The following is a 13,424-nucleotide window of genomic DNA, read 5'->3' as shown; positions in this document are numbered from 1 at the left end:
TGAGGCAGGAGAATCGCTTGAACCCTGGAGATGGAGATTGCAGTGAGCCAAGATTGCACCACTGCACTCCAGTCTGGGTGACAGAGTAAAACTCCGCCTCAAAAAAAACAACAAAAAAGATTTTAAAATGGTATACCTATATAGCGCACCTTACCATGAATGGAGCCTACCAGATTAGAAGTTGCTCTGGGTGAGTGAGTGAGTGGTGAGGGAATGTGAAAGCCTAGGACATTACTGTAGGCTACTTAGAGACTTTATTAACACTATGCACTTAGACTACACTAAATTTCTTTTTTTTTTTTTTTTTTTTTGAAACAGAGTCTTGCTCTGTCACCCAGGCTGGAGTGCAATGGCACAATCTCAGCTCACTGCAACCTCTGCCTCCCAGATTCAAGCAATTCTCCTGCCTTAGCCTCCCAAGTAGCTGGGATTACAGGTGCGTGCCACCATGCCCGGCTAATTTTTGTATTTTTAGTAGAGATGGGGTTTCACCACGTTGGTCAGGCTGGTCTCGAACTCCTGACCTCATGATCCACCCGCCTCGGCCTCCCAAAGTGCTAGGATTACAGGCATGAGCCACCGCGCCCGGCCCCATTAAATTTCTTAAAAAATAAAGTAATACTCCGGGCGTGGTGGCTCATGCCTGTAATCCCAGCACTTTGGGAGGCTGAGGCAGGTGGATCATTTAAGGTCAGGAGTTCACAACCAGCCTGGCCAACATGGTGAAACCCTGTCTCTACTAAACATACAAAAATCAGCCAGGCATGGTGGTGCACGCCTGTAATCCCAGCTACTCAGAGACTGAGGCAGGAGAATCACTTGAACTCAGGAGGGGGAGGTTGCGGTGAGCCGAGATCATGCCACTGTACTCCAGTCTGGGTGACAGAGTGAGACTCTGTCTCAATAAATAAATAAATAAATAATAAAAATAAAGTAATTGCACTATAACGTTCTGATGACTATGACATCACCAGGCAAGAGGAATTTTTCAATTCCATTATAATGTTATGGGAGGCTCATCGTCTGTCATTGTCTGAACCATCATTATGTGGCAAATGACTGTATAATCCAGCCATCACAGATTTAAACATAAACACTATGCCATTATTACACCTAATAGAAGTAATAGTACTGGTAATTCCTTATCATCATCTAATGCCTAGTGCATTTTCAAATTTCCTGATGTTTCAGGATGTTCAAAGATGTCTTTTTACAGTTGGTTTCAAAGATGTTTCAAAGATGTCTTTTTACAGTTGGTTCATTAAAATCAGGATTCAAGGTCTACGTACTACAGTTTGAGTCTCCCTTCCCTGTTTATTTCATGCTCTTAAGTTGTTTCTTCATTACTTTGCCTGTAGAATGTTCTTTGATTGCTTCCTCATGGTGTCATTTACCATCACAAGGTAAATGACTAGCTTTTAAAGAAAGAAGGGAATGTTTCTTCTATCTCCTCCCCTTATCCATGACTGCTAGTTACATCCAGAGGCTTGATTACTTCAGGTTCAATTTTTCAGGCAAGAATCTTTAAGGGTGGTGCCACATCCATTCATCACACCAAGAGGTCCATAATGTCATGTAGGGCTACGTATGTTTTAAAAAGGAAACTTTCTACAGAATCACCATATGTGTCAATTATATAAGGATTAAAAAGCCAAAGTTTTCCAAATTAAGTGGGTCTAAGAGTCCTTAAGCAGTAATAGAACCATAATGGCTAAATTTTCAAAGCAGTCTTTCCAAATGAAATATCATATTTGCCCTCTTCTCTAATTACTGTCAATGGTATGCTTTATTTCTTTAACATATTAATATGTATATTATAGATTTGTCCAAACACTGCTTATCAGCAATGAAAAATATACTATTAAAGTTCTCTCACTCTGTATTAAATTAGAAACTTTTCAAGTGTCAAATACTACAATTAATATAAGATAATTGTGTGATATCCCTCAATAGTACCAAAAAAACACACATTTCAAATACAGATAACTTGGCTGGGCACGGTGGCTCACACCTGTAATCCTAGCACTTTGGGAGGCTGAGGCAGGTGGATCACTTGAGGTCAGGAGTTTGAGACCAGCCTGGCCAACATGGTGAAACTCTGCCTTACTAAAAATACAAAAATTAACCAGGCGTTGTGGCAGGTGCCTGTAATCCCAGCTACTCTGGAGGCTGAGGCAGGAGAATCACTTGAACCTGGGAAGTGGAGGTTGCAGTGAGCCGAAACTGATCCATTGCACTCAAGCCTGGGGGACAAGAACGAAACTTTGTCTCAAAAAAATAAATAAATAATAAAAATAAATAAAATATAGATACCTGGATTTAGTCATAAAATTAACAGCTAAAATAAGACACATCAAGTTCCAAGATCTGAAAGAAGCGTAGATTGTTAAATTCATCCCAAGTAGGGGAAAAAAACTCAGCAAATCCTATTTCCTGGGATACTATTCCTACTTGGTGTTAATATTCCAAAATAATAACAGATGAATTTGCTCCGATGTGATGATAAAGAGTGTGTTGAGTGTTTACCTTGCAGCCTGGTAAAAGGGAAAGGTCATTTAAGTAGGAAGAACAGAGTACTTCTCCTGGTTCTAACCAGGTGGGAACTTGGAAAAAGTCCCTTCTCTCAACCTGTTTCCTTAATATTCCTAAATGCCAGGAACTGAGCACAGACTCATTCACTAGCCTGTTTAAACCACCTCCCCTACCCTCACCCCAAAAAAACTGTGAGGCTGATAATATCATCCTCTCAATTTTATAGATGAGAAAAGGGGCCGGGTGTGGTGGCACTTTCCCAGCACTTTGGGAAGCTGAGGTGGGCAGATTATCTTAAGTCAGGAGTTTGAGACCAGCTCCGACAAAATGGCGAAACCCCATCTCTACTAAAAATACAAAAATAAGCCCGGCGTGGTGGCGGGCGCCTGTAATCCCAGCTACTCTGGAGGCTGAGGCTGGAGAATCGCTTTAAACCGGGAGGTGGAGGTTGCAGTGAGCCGAGATCACACCATTGCACTCCAGCCTGGGCAACAAGAGCAAAACTCCGTCTCAAAAAAAAAAAAAAGAAAAAAAGAGAAGAAAAAAGAGGTACAGAAAGATAGAATAATTCGCCCAGGGTCGCAGAACTTGTAATAACGCTAGAACCCATACTCCAACGCGGCACCTACTATTTCCATCACTTGAGCTTCCTAATACCTTTTAATACCCTTACTTCGTGCGATTATTCTGCCACTAGCAACCCTGTTGACCACGCCTTGTTATAAAACGTGTCTTTCTGGGCCCAGAGCCGTGGCTCACACCTGTAATTCCAGCACTTTGGGAGGCTGAGGTGGAAGGATCACTTGAGGCCAGGAATTCGAGACCAGTCTGGCCAACATGGCAAAACCCCGCTCTACTAAAAATACAAAAATTAGGCGTGGTGGTGGGCGCCTATAGTCCCAGCTACACGGGAGGCTGAGGCTGGAGAACTGCCTGAGCCCAGGAGGTTGAGGTTGCAGTGAGCCGAGATCCAGCCAGGACACTCCAGCCTGGGCAGCAGAGCGAGACTTTGTCTCAAAAAACAAACAAACAAACCACGTGTCTTTCTGGATCTCTCTGCCAGTCTTCTCCTCCCCTTCCGGTTTTCTGGTCTCCCCCTTCCCCTCCCGAAGTCTTGCATGTGGAGATTCCTATCTTGCTCTTCCCTTTCTCAGTGACCTCCCTGAGCCCTGTGGCTCCTCCTACCAACCACTTTATATGGAAATTAATAATAATTTGCGTCTCTAGCCCACAATTTCTAACTAACTGCCCAGCTCGTCAGCGCTAAGAGGATAAGGACTCGTCTGCTTTGTTCAATGATGTGAGTCCAGGCCGGGCGCGGTGGCTCACGCCTGTAATCCCAACACTCTGAGAGGCCGAGGCAGGCAGATCACGAGGTCAGGAGATCAAGACCATCCTGGCTAACACGGTGAAATCCCGTCTCTACCAAAAATACAAAAAATTATCCGGGCGTAGTAGTAATCCCAGCTACTCGGGAGGCTGAGGCAGGAGAATCGCTTGAACTCGAGAGACGGAGGCTGCAGTGAGCCGAGATCGCGCCACTGCACTCCAACCTGGGCGACAGAGCGAGACTCCGTCACACACACAAAAAAATGTGAGTCCAATCCCCTAAGCCCGGCACATGGTAGGTGCTCAACAAATCTGTATTAAATGAAAGTTCCAGAGGCACCTCAAACACAATTAAGTCAAAACCTCAGGTTGCTTTCCCCTAATAATTCAAAAAAATCCCCCAAAACCTGCTTCTGCTTCTCGAGCATTCCCTATCTCAGTGTTCCGGGCAATAACGCCAGTGTCCCCGGTAGCTCCGGGAGGACGCCTAGAAGTCACCCTGGTTGAGAGTCTTCTCCCTCACCGCTGGGGCCCGAAGCAGCTTCGGCAGCCACAGTCGCGGCAGCCGCTCGCGCGTCACCGACCGTCGTGGAGCCTGGGTGAACGAAATCTCGCGTTATTTGCCGGAAAGAGGCTGTATTGCACGACCCCAGCTCGCCCCCAGGCCTCGGCCCTCTGACCGCAGTACGCAGGCGCGCGACTAGGCCCGGCTCCGCGCCCCCTCCCCTTCCAGGGGCGGGGTTTGGAAGCTTAGGGGAGATTCCTGGGCGCTCCACGTTTCCGGGAGAAGCAAGGGAAATGCGGGACGTCAGGAAAGAGTTGCTAGTCTGGGCAAAGTGCATTAATAACTTAACCGAGATTGGTTCCTTGTAGCCGCCCCTACTGCCTTGACCCAAAGAACAAATCTTGCAACCTTGACCAGTGAGTTCACATTTAGCAGTCCGTGAAGAAGTTTTATTAGTTTTGTGGATTTCTCCCTGAACCTCGATTGGGAAATTATAGTGAGACACGGACTGTCAAGCCTACTCCTTGTTTTATAGATGAGGAAACTGAGTCTCGGAGAGCTGATGTGATTGGACCACCTACCTTTCAGCTGGTTAGGGGCAGTGCTGGGATAAAACCCTTTTCTCCGGACCCTAATCCAGGGCCCCTCTGCGCCTCTTTTATTTCACGAAGAATACCAAATTCCTCCAAGATTACCAGTGTGGGCTGATTTCTCAATTTCATTCGTCGTTAGTCGTCTCCTTTTGTGCTGGACTGGGTTGAGAAAAGTGTATACCTAGCACAGCTTCGGATCCCCAGGGACTTCAAACCCTAAGAAAGATCATCTGAATTAGGCAGGTATAAGAATTGCTTGTATTCATGTGGGAGCTAATAGCTCAACACAAGTCATGCATGGAGTAGCTGAAAGATGACTAGGTTGGTGAGCAAGGGAATAGTGATCAAACAGGTTGGAGTTCCTGGTAGCTTTATGTCTGAATATTTTTGCTTCTTTGGGAAAGCTTCAGGAAGGACTAGGAGAATTACACTACTTTGCAAACATTTTCAGACAGGAGCTAATCTCTTTTATCTGTCATGGACAGGTAGACAGACCTTCAATGCCTTTTGTAATGACTTAAACCAAATGATGAAAAATAAAATGCTCAAATAGACAAAAAGTAGTAGTATAAAATAAAGGTAATCTAGAATTTGATTTACAAGAAACACTCTTTCAAAGTAGAAAAGAAGCCCTGCAATATTAAATTAGTTTTGGGGCTGGACGCAGTGGCTCACACCTGTAATCTCAGACCTTTGGGAGGCAGAGGCAGGTGGATTGCTTGAGTCAGGAGTTCAAGACCAGTCTGAGCAACGTGGCGAAACCGCGTTTCTTCAAAAAATAAAAAATAAAATGAAATTAGCCAGGTGTGGTGGTGCTTGCTGGTAGTCTCTCAGCTGCTCAGTAGGCTGCAGCGAGCCTTGATCACACCACTGCACTCCAGCCTGGGTGACAGACTGATATCTTGTCTCAAAAATTTTAAATATATGTGTATTAATTAGTTTTAGCTCTCTTGATTCTAGGGTCTGTGAACTCCTTGTAACAAGTGTGATTTTTCTCGCCAAAATGAGTTCCCAAAAATTCAAGAGATGAGTAGAGGATTTATAGGTACATTTTAATCCACTTTATCCTCTTCTTCTAAATTTTCTCTAACACCAAGGATTACTATCATTTACATAATGTGTAGTATGAGTTGGATAATGCCTTATATGATTTTTTGTCTACATGATTTAATTTTCAAAACAGCCCTATTATTATTATTACCATTTTACGAATGAGGAAACCGAAGTTAAGCCAGTTAAGTACTAAGTCAGGTTAAGTAACTAATAAGTAAAGGAGCAAGTTATCCTGCCTGACTCCAAGCACCTGACCCTTTGTTATATTTGCCATAAATCTGGAATTCCCTACTCCTCCCTCTTTGCAGAACTTTGTACTGCCTCCTTCTCATCATTCAAGCAATTCCTGCGAATCATTTTCTTTTTTTTCTTTTTTCTTTTTTTTTTTTTTTTTTTTGAGACAGAGTCTCTCTGTCGCCCAGGCTGGAGTGCAGTGGCACGATCTCGGCCTACTGCAACCTCTGCCTCCCGGGTTCAAGCAATTGAGCCTACTGAGTAGCTGGAACTACAGGTGCGTGCCACCACACCCAGCTAATTTTTGTATTTTTAGTAGAAATGGGGTTTCATCATGTTGGCCAGGCTGGTCTCAAACTCCTGACCTCAGGTGATCCACCCACTTTGGCCTCCCAAAGTGCTGGGATTAAAGGCGTGAGCCACCACGCCCAGCCCTGAGAATCATTTTCTAGACTTCACTAGAAGGAAGTGTCAATTCTTCTCATATCCGTCTTATCAAAAAAAATACATAGTATATATTGTTTCATTCAAGCATGATAAATATAGGCCAGGTGCAGTGGCTCACACTCATAATTCCAGCACTTAGGGAGGCGAGACAGGAGGATCACTTGAGGCCAGGAGTTTCAGACCAGCCTGGGCAACATAGGAGACCCCTATCTCTACAAAAAAAAAAAGAAAAAAAATAGCCAGGTGTGGTGGCACACACATGCAGTCCCAGCTACTCAGGAGGCTGAGGCAGGAGGATCGCTTAAACCCAGGAATTCCAAGTTGCAGCTAGCTGTGATCTCATCAGTACATTCCACCCTAGGTGCCAGAGTAAGACTTTGTCTCAAAAAAAAAAAAAAAAAAAAAAAAAAGCCAGGCACTGTGGCTCAAACCTGTAATCCCAGAACTTTGGTAGGCCGAGAGGTAGGAGGATCAACTGAGCCCAGGAGTTCAACACCAGCCTAGGCAACATGGCAAAACCCACCTCTACAAAAATTTTAAAAAATTAGCCTGGTGTGATGTGCGCGCCGGTTGTCTCAGCTACTTGAGAGGCCGAGGTGGGAGGATCACTTGAGCCCAGGAGGGCAAGGCTGCAGTGAGCTGTGTTTGCACCACTGCACTCCAGCCTGGGCAACAGAATGAGATTCTGTCTCTTAAAAAAAAAATGCATAATAAATATAAATACCTGGCCGGGTGCAGTGGCTCACGCCTGTAATCCCAGCACTTTGGGAGGCCGAGGTGGGCGGATCACGAGTTCAGGAGATCAAGACCATTTTGGGTAACACGGTGAAACCCTATCTCTACTAAAAATACAAAGAAATTAGCCAGGCGTGGTGGCGGGTGCCTATAGTCCCAGCTACTCAGGAGGCTGAGGCAGGAGAATGGCATGAACCCGGAAGGCGGAGCTTGCAGTGAGCAGAGATTGCGCCACTGCACTCCAGCCTGGGTGACAGAGCGAGACTCCATTTCAGAAAAATAAATAAATAAATAAATAAATAAATATAAATACTTAATCTGATATGTTTGTATACTCATTCATTAAATTATTTTTTAGTTTTTTCATTCATTAAATTATTTTTAAATGAAAATAACCTCATATGATAGCAAATTACTCAGGAGAAATCATTCAAGTTTGACCAGCCTGCATGGTATATGACACTTAGTGCAACATCAAAGATTATTTGATGCTAAATAAAACATTTTTCCATGGAGGTGATAATTGTTCATAGTGACACAAATTCAAACCCAAACATACATCCTAAAGAAATAACAGAACAAAGTAGGAGATAAAAACCACACCTGGCTGGGCTCGGTGGCTCATGCCTGTAATCCCAGCACTTTGGGAGGCTGAGGCGGGCGGATCACATGAGGTCAGGAGTTCGAGACCAGCCTGGCCAACATGGTGAAAACCTGTCTCCACTAAAAATACAAAATACAAAAATACAAATACAAATACAAAAAATTAGCCGGGCATGGTAGTGAGCACCTGTAAACCCAGCTACTCAGGAGGCTGAGGCAAAAGAATGGCTTGCACCTGGGAGGCAGAGGTTGCAGTGAGCCCAGATCACGTCATTACACTCCAGCCTGGGCAACAGAGCAAGACTTTGTCTCAAAAAAAAAAAAAAAAAAAACTGCTGTAACTGAATCCTGTGACACTCAAGCTTAAATAAATGCTTTTTCAGAAAAATTTAGCATTTAGAAAAAGGTCATATTTCTGCCTATTACAAGGTAGGTTCTCTGGAAAGCAAACTCTGATGGGGAGTTTGGTATGCAGGATGTCTATTAGGGAATACCTTTTGAATCAATACCTATGGGAGGAAGAGGAAGAAAGCAGGACTGGGCAACAGGAGAAGCTGAACTCCCCGGGGAGCTTGGAACTAACATGGCCAGTCAGAGTTGTCCTCTGTTGGACCTGAATTTTCTCCCACTGCTTTTAAAGTCACTGTGGGTAATGTATCTCAAAATTGCAAAGCATAATTTTCTCCCCTGTACCTCCTATTGGTATGACTGATCTCTTTAGGGGCTTGAATGCTATAAGCTCCCTATTTCACAGCTATTAAATAAAAGCTTATTTATTTATTTATTTTAATTTTTTTTTTGAGATGGAGTCTTGCTTTATCACCCAGGCTGGAGTGCAGTGGCGGGATCTTGGCTCACTGCAACCTCTGCTTCCCAGGTTTAAGTGATTCTCCTGCCTCAGCCTCCCAAGTAGCTGGGACTACAGGCACCCACCACCGTGCCTGTATTTTTGTATTTTTAGTAGATACTGGGTTTTACCATGTTGGCCAGGCTGGTCTTGAACTCCTGACCTCAAGTGATCCACCTGCCTTGGCCTCCTACAGTGTTTGGATTACAGGCATGAGCCACTGCACCCCGGCTATATTTCTTCCTCCACTTCTGCCAGTAAAATTTAGCTCCACTAGCCTACATTTTACTTATAATGCTGACTAATGAAATCCGGAGCCTGACCTTAAAAATGCCAAGTCTTCAAAATTAACAAAAAGAGTCCCAGAAAGAGATGAATGAGATTTCTTCTCTCCCCTGCAGTTACTGATGAAGAGCGACATTTCTGTATCATAAAATCATTTCAAAGACTCTAACCATATAAGGTGTTAAATTAAGAACATTTATATGATTACCAACTTGTATGGATATTTATAAATGTGATCAACATTTTTTTTGTTCTCCATTAATGTATCTGTCCTTTGAAGTATAATTTCAGAAAAGAGAGCTTGAAAACTCTTAGAGGTTTAGAAATTCTTGCATGCCAAGTGAAAATAACCTTGAAAGAAAAACTTTTGAAGATTGGCTGTTGTATCGTTATCTATCGCTGCAAACAAATTACCCCCAAAATTTAGTGGTTTAAAACAATGAACTTTTCCGTGGCTCATGCTTGTAATCCCAGCACTTTCTGGGGGCCGAAGCGAGTGGATCACAAGGTCAGGAGTTCGAGACCAGCCTGGCCAACACAGTGAAACCCCGTCTCTACTAAAAATACAAAAATTAGCTGGGTGTGGTGGCAGGCGCCTGTAATCCCAGCTACTCAGGAAGCTGAGGAAGGAAAATCACTTGAACCCAGGAGTCAGAGGTTGCAGTGAGCCAAGATGGCACCACTGCACTCCAGCCTGGGTGACAGAGCTAGACTCCATCTTGAAAAACAAACAAACAAAAACTATGAACTTTTATTATATTGTCTCAGAGTTTTGAAGGATCAGGAAGCCATGCACAGTTTAGCTGGGTAATTCTGGCTCAAGGTCTCTGTAATCAAGCTGCCAGTCTGGACTGGGCTGTGGTCTCATAAGAAGACTCAGCTGGGGAAGAATACACTTCCAAGCTTGCTTTCTTTTCTTTTCTTTTTTATTGAGACAGTCTTGTTCTGTTGCCCAGGCTGGAGTGCAGTGGCACAGTCTTAGCTCACTCAAATGATTCTTATGCCTCGGCCTCCCAAGTAGCTGGAATTACAGGCGCATGCTACCATGCCTGGCTAATTTTCATATTTTTAGTGGAAACAGGGTTTCACCATGTTGGCCAGGCTGGTCTCAAACTCCTGGTCTCAAGTTACCTGCCCACCTCGGCCTCCCAAAGTGCTGGGATTATGCATGAGCCACCACGCCTGGCACCGTGCCTGGCATATAAATCGTATAAATATTGTACTTAAAAAACTATAGTAATCAAGGCATTGTGGTGTTGATGCAAGGATAAATAGATCAATGGAAGAAAAGAGTCTTGAAATAAACCCTTCCTACATTATAGTTAATTGATTTTTTACAAAGGGGTCAAGACAATTCAGTAGCAAAATGATAATCTCAATAAATGATGCTGGCGCAATTGGATATCTGTATGCCAAAAAACAAAAGCAAAACCCCAGAAAACAAAAACAACAAAAAGAAACTTGAACCTTTGCTCACACCAAATACAAAAATTAATTCAAAATGGATTATAAACCAAAACCTAAGAGGTAAAAATATAAAACTCAAAAAAAAAAAAAGACACCAAAGGCAGAAACCATAGAAGAAAATGTGATAAATTAGAATTTATCAAAATTTAAAACATAAAGTACCTTAAGAAAATGAAAGGGCCATGGGTGGTGGCTCACACCTGTAATCCCAACACTGGGAGGTCAAGGCGGGCAGATTGCTTGAGTTTAGGATTTCTATACCAGCCTGGGCAACATAGGGAGACCTTGTCTCTACTGAAATTCAAGAAATAATTATTAATAGCTGGGTGTGGTGGTGCAGGCCTGTAGTCCAAACTTACTCAGCAGGCTGTGGTGGAAGGATCATTTGAGCCTGGGAGGTTGAGGCTGCAGTGAGCCTTGATCATGCCACTACCTTCCAGCCCAGGCAACAGACTGTGACTCTCTCTCAAAAAAAAAAAAAAAGAAAATGAAAAGATATTCCACAGACTGGAAGAAAATATTTGCAAATCATACATCTGATAAAAGGCTTATATTGAAAACACAAAAAGAACTCATAACTCAATAGTATGAAGATAATTATGAGATATGGCTGCTGAATGTCTGAATAAGAAGATAAAAAAACAAGGATATATGAAGACAATCAACCCAATTAAAAAATGGTCCCAGGAGAGGCGGAGCTTGCAGTGAGCCGAGATCATGCCACTGCACTCCAGCCTTGGCGACAGAGCGAGATTCCATCTCAAAAAAAAAAAAAAAAATGGTCCCAGGGGCTGGGTGCGGTGGCTCACACCTGTAATCCCAGCACTTTGGGAGGCTGAGGCAGGTGGATCACTTGAGGTAAGGAGTTCCAGACCAGCCTGGCCAACATGGTAAAACCCCCTCTCTACTACAGAAAAATATGAACATTAGCTGGGCGTGGTGGTGCACACCTGCAGTCCTAGCTACTGGGGAGGCTGAGCCAGGAGAATCACTTGAGCCCAGGAGGCAGAGGTTGCAGTGACCCAAGATCAGGCCACTGCCACTCCAGCCTGGGTGACAGAGTGAGACTCCATCTCAAAAAAAAATGTTTTTTAATGGTCCCAGTCCAGTGCGGTGTCTCACGCCTATAATCCTAGCACTTTGGGAGGTCAAGGTGGGAGGATCACTTGAGGTGAGGAGTTCAAGACCAGCCTGGGCAACATAAGATTCCTCTCTCTACAACAAATGTTAAAAATTAGCCAGATGTGGTGGCACGTGATTGTAGTCCCAGCTACTGGGTAGGCTGAGACAGGAAGATCACTTGAGTCCAGGAGGTCGAGACTGCAGTGAGTGAGCTATGATTGTACCACTGCACTCCAGCCTGGGCAACAGAGGGAGACTCTGTCTCTCTAAAAATAAGTAAATAACTAAAGTAAATCTTAATGTAATTATGTAATTTTTGGACTTCAGTTAACAGTAATGTGTCAATATTGGCTGATCAACTCTTTTTTTTTTTTTTTTTCAGACAGAGTCTCACTCTGTCACCCAGGCTGGAGTGCAGTGGCGTGATCTTGGCTCACTGCAACCTCCGCCTCCTAGGCTCAAGTGATTCTCCTGCCTCAGCCTCCTGAGTAGCTGGGATTACAGGCATATGCCACCACGCCCAGCTAATGTTTGTATTTTTAGTAGAGACGGAGTTTATCTCAGTAAGACTTTCAAGCTCTGTGGTCAGGGTTTGAAAAGCATTAGATATGCTGGGTGCAGTGGCTCACACCTGTAATCCTAGCACTTTGGGAGGCCGAGGTGGGAGTTTCATTTGAGCTCAGGAGTTTGAGACCAGCCTGGGCAACATAGTGAGATCTTGTCTATACAAAAAATGAATAAAATTAGCCAGGCATGGTGGCGTGTACCTGTAGTCCCAGCTACTTGGGAGGCTGATGTAGGAGACTCGCTTGAGCCCAGGAGGTCAAGTCTGCAGTTAGCTGTGATCACCCCACTGCACTCCAGCCTGGACGACAGAGCAAGACCCTGTCTCAAAAGAAAAAAGGGAGGAGGGGGAAGAAAGAAAGAAAAAGAAGGAAGGAAGGAGGAAGGGAGGGAGGGAGGGGAAAAAAGAAAAGAAAAGAAAAAGAAAGAAAGGCAAAGTATTAGATAAGCAGTTGAGAAAGGAGCTGAGATCAGGAATTCAGTTCTGCATCTTCTCTGTGACTTCTCATTCATCTCTGGGTCAGTCATAGAGTCTCTCTTGTCTTAATTTTCTCATCTGTGAAATGGCTACCCCTTTATTTACCACCAGTGGTATTGGGAACCTTAATCAACATTTAGGAAATAATATGTAATCCTTATAACATGAGACCCATAATTGAAAGACAATACCATTATCATGGCCCATTTCATTTTATCTGGATTTTTTTTAACTAAGTTGGTTTTACATTTTGATGTGAATTTATATGCAGCACCATTGTTAAATTGAGTGTTGATTTTCGCTCCCCAGAGAGTTTTCTCCTTCAGTAGTGGAAAAATGAAGTGTACATTATTGCAATAATAACACCCTTACTTGTGATCTTGACATTTCGCAAGATTCTTTTTTTTTTTTTCTTGAGATGGAATCTTGCTCTGTCGCCCAGGCTGGAGAGCAGTGGTGCCATCTTGGCTTACTGCAACCTCTGCTGCCAGGGCTTAAGTGTTTCTCCTGCCTCAGTCTCCTGAGCAGCTAGGATTACAGGTGCATGCCACCATGCCCAGCCTTTTTTTTTTTTTTTTTTTTTTAGTAGAGATGAGGTTTCACCATGTTGGCCAGGCTGGTCTTGAACTC

The 13,424-nt window shown here is 43.7% G+C and overlaps 1 protein-coding gene across 5 annotated transcripts in view; it reads right to left on the bottom strand.

Moving 5' to 3' along the window:
• The window catches only part of PTGR2 (prostaglandin reductase 2), a 33,534-nt gene extending 28,929 nt beyond the window's left edge, over positions 1 to 4,605 (bottom strand). The window contains exons 1-2 of one of the 5 annotated variants that reach the window (XM_063651847.1): positions 4,360 to 4,554; positions 2,314 to 2,367 (exon numbers count right to left, since the gene is read on the bottom strand). The gene's annotated coding sequence lies outside the window, so the exon portion shown is untranslated. Of the gene's footprint in view, positions 1 to 2,313; positions 2,368 to 4,268 lie in introns of all 5 variants that reach the window. The other 4 variants (XM_054447865.2, XM_054447867.2, XM_054447866.2 and 1 more) reach the window with 4 other exon arrangements.
• Positions 4,606 to 13,424: the final 8,819 nt, after the last annotated feature.

This window comes from Pongo pygmaeus, chromosome 15 (genome assembly GCF_028885625.2).
Source record: "Pongo pygmaeus isolate AG05252 chromosome 15, NHGRI_mPonPyg2-v2.0_pri, whole genome shotgun sequence".
Taxonomy (NCBI): domain Eukaryota; kingdom Metazoa; phylum Chordata; class Mammalia; order Primates; family Hominidae; genus Pongo; species Pongo pygmaeus.
This window is presented reverse-complemented; position numbering and strand designations above follow the sequence as displayed.